The following is a 6503-nucleotide window of genomic DNA, read 5'->3' as shown; positions in this document are numbered from 1 at the left end:
AGGGATGAATTTTGAATCATTTAATAATTATATACTAGATTTAGATACGCGTAAAACGCGAACATGTTAAACTTATCTGTTTTTGGTGATTTCATTAGGGTATTGTCAATAAAATAAACGGATAGCCATGATAAACAATATAGTAAAAATTTCTAGTGCACTCGATCATATACATACCAAAAACTTTCTTCCGATATCTATCATGTATACGGGTAACACAACATCAAATAAAAAACTCTAACCATGATCCACTTGTCCATAACAATGACCTTACCTTCTCACTGAATATAATTAAAAATTTTGAACTTTTTTTCCATGCTAAAATACCTGCAAAAACAATCTTCACCCATTCTTTTTTCAAAAGTATTTCAAACCAACAATGAGTCTCAATACTTTTATTTTGACTCAAATAAGTCAAATCTTTAATAATATAAAAAACAAAAACTATATATAAAATATACAGCAAACACAACTTTTGAATATGCTTCTGATCCAAAACTCTATTCCAAATAAAACCATCCATCATATCTACCTTCAAGCATTTGTGGAATATCCCAGTAGTACAAAGTTGCATAAGGTTAGAAATACCTTCAGCATGATCAACAAAAAATGAATGACTAAAATGGATGAACGTACAGAAAACTTGCTCCACATTGGATTTCCCCATGTGATATTGTAGTAGGTACTCTTAAACATATTTCGGGTAGCACGCTTGACCGAACCACCTCGGAAATTATAAAGGTACCATAAATGGAAGTCTTATTAACTTAATGTGGTCTGGACATAACATAAAAAGAATATTGAAAGACTTGGACCTCAGCAATTTCTCCATTACTCGACCAGACATCCTTTAAATAAACTCTTCCATCCTTTGTAATTCCAATTGGCTTTGAAGATTCTGCAATGCACAAAAAATGCTGTAAAAACTCTCTTATTAGCCTAACAACCATATAGTTCATGACTAAAACAAACGACTCTAATTAAATAAAAAACACATTTTAGTACATATCAACTATGTATCAACTATTTCTTCATAAGCGTACATAAAGAGGTTTAACCTTGATCTAAAATGGGAGCAGGCCCTCATATGTGACTTTTTAGAGGAAGTATCATCTTGTATGTGATAAGTTTACTTACAATTGAATTGGGTGCATCATCTTGTGCTGCTTTCAAGTGTTGCTTTCAATTTGAAATCCAAACCATTATAGTTTAAATCCTTGTCTGTTATCAATTTGGAATCCAAATCATTATAGTTTAAAACATGAATTACAATTTGTTTAAAATGACTCTAGTGATGTTAAAAGTTTGACTTTTTCGACATTTGAATCCCTGGTATTTGCAGTTTCACTTCTAAAGTCAAAGTTGGATTTATAATTTCAAAGCATTAGAATTTATTGTCATGCTTTTTAACCTTTTATAGCACAACTCACTCATTTGTGGTCATTAGCGTACAAAAAATTCCAGTAATAAACATGATACCAAATCCTATACCTGATGTCTCCTACAAAGTCTGAGGATACCCAATCCTCATCAGTGTAGCACCATGCTGCAACAAAGCTGCTCTTCCATCTCTCTAGTCTTTGGCCAGTGGTCCATCAACAGTCTTCAGGGTAGCTGAATCATACACATACAAATTTTAGAACTCTGAAACACAACGGTATATGTACAAAGTACACAGGTCACATAAACACATTGCATCACAAGCACTTCCATGATTTGTTTCTGTTTGTTAAAGTATTGAGATGTGTGATATACGTGTAAGCTACTTTTTTCCTTGCAAAAAAAAAAAGTCCAAGTTTCTGTGAATTAGGATTTCATATTTTTATGCATTTGATGACTACACATTTAGGATGGTTTTCGTTATACTAAATCATGTAGCTTACACGTACAACCAGTTATAGATAAAACATATGTGTAAACTACTTCATAAACAATCATTATAAACAAATGAAGCCACCTTAACTATATATTTACTAATAAATCATAAACAATATTAACACTAACTATAACAACTTTTATTATTACAGTAGAAATCAAAACACAGTAGCCTTTATATACTAATTCAAAATTCCATTTCTAAAACATAAGTGTTGATGACACCACTATGTAGGTCGAATAAGGTATACCTTTCAATCATCGTCTTCATTTCTCAAGATGCTCTATTTCCTTGAAGCCTTTAAAATCATCTTTCTTTAATTCACCTGCCTGAAATAATGTGGAAATTTAATTAAAGCATATTATGTCATCAAACCTATGAAAATCTTCAAAACCTTTAAGAACTAGGATTGAAATCAAAACTCCTACATCTTCTGATCATATTACAAAAAAAATATAATCACATACACCTCCAATCTTCTTATTCATTTCCCTGCCTCTTTCATCTACAGTATCTTCCCTTAACAAGTTCAGATTTAAAAAAAAAAATTACATATACATAAATAAATAAAAGATGAACAAAAATCCTAATCAAATCTTTATTTTAAAACCCTAATTTAAAAAATCCTATGTCATAAAAGCAAAAACTCACCAATAGATTCCCTTTATGATGAATCGATGAGGATGATGAATCTGATGATGAGTAATTCATACCAAAAAAGAAAAAAAAAATAAGCTGATGATGAATCAATGATGAGTATGAATGGATGACGAATCTGAAATTAATGATGATGATGATTCGATGATGAATCTGAAAATTTGTACTGATGTGAAGAGAGAGATAGATAATCATTGAGATAAAACCTCAGTGGTATCCCAGTCCTCCCATGAGGGTCTTGGGCCTGGGGAGACCCAGGTTCGAATCCTGAGGGGGCAAGGTTTACTCCTATTTATCGTCATCCCATTTGGCGGATTAATAGAAGGTTTTCTTCCCTCCATGGTTCCCTGAAATTCGAATGGCATCCTGCCCGAAGGACGTAGGGGCCGATAAGTGAGACGAACATGCTCTGACCCGAACGTTCAAAAAAAAAAAAAATAGTTGATAGATAGATAAAGCTTTTTATTTCTCTCTCCATCTTCCCTCCTTTTCATTTTTCAAAAGACCCGCCTATTCTTTTCAAAAAGTGAACCAAACACTTTTTAATATTCTACACATACAAAACACACCTCCAAATACACACAAATTTCATCACTTATGATGTCACGAATCCTATGTGGCAAGTCTTATTTCTTGCCACATAGGATTTTCTTATATCATCAAGAATCCTCCTTTAGTAGGATATATAGGAGGACGATTTTAACTGTTATATTGTCAATTAGAAAAGAAAGAAATTTTTTTTTTATAGTGACCATCATCTGTAGAGCAACAAACCAACTGGAAACCAGGGTCTCCTGAGATTGGTAAAAACGAATATTTACCATGGTAGATATAGATAGTACAAAAAACTAGTGCTATTATGCTTTACGTGTATACCAAGGTATATGAATGGCAGAGGGTGCTTCACATTCCACAGGTTAACCGAAGTTGTACTCGAGATTATGACCCCAGATAATAGCAATGATCATGCCTACAACCTATCGCTAACACAAAGAGCTTAACTTGCCCACCACTAAAAAGAGGAGATCATACTATAATAGAAATCGAATACCTCTTTAAGCATTTATTCAATAACAAATCGGTATATGCACAACTACAAATAAACAAAAAACATACCTTGTTTTTACCTTTTTACCAACAAATCACTACCTAATGACTCGTAATATATAGTGTATCCTTACAGTCAAAATGTAGCTTACAACCGGAACTAGTTAGCAACTTAGCTTACAAGAAAGGAAAAATGTTAACAAAAACCATCCAAATTCCTTGGAATCCCTAAACTAGAAAAACCTACAAATACACTTTAGTCTATCTAAGCATTTGCCCCTGTGATACTAGATATATTTTATTTCAATTAACGGCAGCTAAACTTAACACAACACCCAGTATAAAGTAATCTTTATTGCAGCCTATGCAATGAACGACCAAATTAATCTGCCGACGAAAATTCAAGTAAGAAATGTTCTTTGCATAATCTATATACAATACACTGACCATAATGGATACATGTAGAATAGGTTAGAAAACAAGTAATTATGAAGAGTACCAATAGATAAGATAGCAGAACGTGTTATGTATTCCACATGTTAGAACAAAGTTGTGGTCAAGATTATGACTCTAGATTGCAAGTATGGTGAAGATCACGTTTTAAAACCTATAATCAAGACAAAGTACTTGATATGTTTGATTAAAGACAACTCATTAAGGAGTGGGGAGTGTATCTCTTCCCCTCACCACTTTTTTACCTTCTCTCTCCTCTTATCCCCACCCCTCCCTCATGCAAAGATTCCCCCTCTTCTCCCTCATGCAAGGATTCCCCCTCTTCTCGATGACCATTATCTCCTCACTCCTCCCTTCCTCCACGATATCGCTCTTGAGGAGTGGTGTTCACCATCGATACCGTGAGATACCGGGTTGCTCCCGCTGCACTCCCCACTCTCTTATAAGACAACGAAAACTGGATAGCTTCATAACTAAAGTAAAGTAAAGTAACGTTCAATGCCGTCTTCCACGGGTTTTGGTTCTTAATACTGTCTTCCACGATGTATAGTGGAGGTTAAGATGTAGACAGCTTTACCCATACCTAAGGTAACAAGGTTGCTTCCAGGTTCTACCAAAGGTAGAAAAGGACCTTACATCCTTATTGATGTTTTATTAAAAGCCACAAAATGACAAAAATTGCCAGCTGGGCAAGAAGATCGGGAGCCAAAACTTAAAATCCACAAATTCCAAAGTTTGTGCAAGTTAAGGAGAGTGCAGCAAGGAGAACATTATTTATAGCAAGTATTTGAGCCTCCTTGTACTGTCTTCCAAGCAAAAACTAAGATAAACCATAAACCTATAAAGCAAAGGCAACAATGGGCAAAATGGCAAACACACAAATGTAAACCCACAGAAAAACTGAGGAAAACCATAGGGGATTAATGAAATTGAAAATTCAGTGGTAAGTAAAGCATGATACGGATCAAAAAGTATTGAGTCACCGGTTCAATTCAAAAACTGAGCAAAATTTGTGGTTGGATTGAACTAATAGGTAACCTTGAATTGTAACTTTCAACTAAAAAATTGCACCAAAAACTGAGCTAACTACAACAAAATTTTATAAGCAACTACAACTAAATTATACTTTACCCATACAGTCTAGCACCATCATAAACGAAGGACACAGATCACCCACAAAATGAAATCGATGAGCAGTAGATCCTTGGGTGTTAATATCGATTTATGGTTTTGAGAACCTACAAACCAACATCCCGACCAACCACTAACAAGTAGCTGCCAATCAATATCCCCAAATAAAATAGAAGAACCTGGAATCTATAACTACAATAGTGCCTATACGTTTATAGAGTCTTAACTAATATAACAACCATATCAGCCGCCTACTAGATGTGGCAAAAGAAGCAGTGGCGATCAACCTGCTAGGCACTTCGTGCATACTTAGGGTAGAAAGAAACAAAACAAAACTCAGAAGCAATCACAAAGAGAACTGAGTCAAACTATAGAAAATAATGATAACATTCAGACTATAAAAAGGTAATAATAAGAAGTTACGAGATCAAATATTGCAACCATGCTTCTAAAAAGAGATGGAGGTCGTGGACAGTCGTGATACTCAGGGGAGGAATTGGAAAAAAGGAGACCAAGGACCTAATACTACATTAGTACGATGACATGGAACATCTATAACTATAAAGATAAAACGTCAACTTACGAGCCGCATATTTGTATCTGTGGGTATAGAACTCACGCATGTCAAGTTGTGCCTACATTCCCCTAACAAATTTAGAAAGAGCAAGGAAATGACATATGAAGACACACAAACGGAAATAAAGGTATGTGCACTTCAAAAACAGAAGTTATTGACAAAATACCATATACGCGACCTTTTTCAATCTTCCATTCAGTAACAAGACCCAAACAGATCCTTATAAAAGCAAAAATTAATACCTGAAAGAAAGAAAAACAAGAGTCAAGAAGTAGGTGGACCGCAATTTAAGATTGTTGGTTGAATCTCCAAAAACCCTAATTCCTTTCCTTACCCTTCTTCGAAATCGAGATAATCATCAACAACCGATATAAAACCCTCAAAAGAGAAGCATTCTGGATTTATATATATACACGAGAGCAAATACCCGCGCGTTGCGGCGATGAGGGTGATAGGTCATAGAGTATGATATGTTATAGAAGGTGATATGTCATATAGTGTCCAAATGTTTTAGCCGTAAGCGCTTCGCCCTCAGATTTAAAAATATATCGAAAGTATATCGAATGACATCTCTAATGAAAGAGATGAAATTTTAAAAAAACTCATACAATTTTTATAATTTTTATAATTTATCGATGTACGGTTTTTGAGATAAAAGATTTTTAAAAAAATTAAAGAAATAATTATAGAGAAAAGAGAAAATTGTAAGCATTGATGTATGATACATCATGTATTATCATGTCTACAAGGTTCAAATTGAAA

At 34.1% G+C, this 6503-nt stretch overlaps 1 long non-coding RNA gene across 13 annotated transcripts; it reads right to left on the bottom strand.

Moving 5' to 3' along the window:
* Positions 1–522: 522 nt before the first annotated feature.
* On the bottom strand, positions 523–6282 carry LOC122579075. 13 transcript variants are annotated; one of them, XR_006320592.1, is made up of 8 exons: positions 6076–6282; positions 5920–5983; positions 5748–5799; positions 2528–2568; positions 2344–2395; positions 2127–2205; positions 1492–1614; positions 523–898 (listed from the first exon to the last, which is right to left on the bottom strand). It is a non-coding gene; the product is annotated as an uncharacterized LOC122579075 (long non-coding RNA). The 13 variants fall into 13 exon arrangements; XR_006320589.1 differs by having other exon boundaries at positions 5908–6276; XR_006320600.1 differs by having other exon boundaries at positions 5920–6276.
* Between the last annotated feature and the right edge of the window lie 221 nt (positions 6283–6503).

The sequence above is a fragment of the Erigeron canadensis genome, chromosome 8 (genome assembly GCF_010389155.1).
Source record: "Erigeron canadensis isolate Cc75 chromosome 8, C_canadensis_v1, whole genome shotgun sequence".
NCBI lineage: Eukaryota > Viridiplantae > Streptophyta > Magnoliopsida > Asterales > Asteraceae > Erigeron > Erigeron canadensis.
The sequence above is the reverse complement of the archived record's forward strand: the minus strand, read 5'-3'. Positions and strand labels throughout refer to the sequence as shown.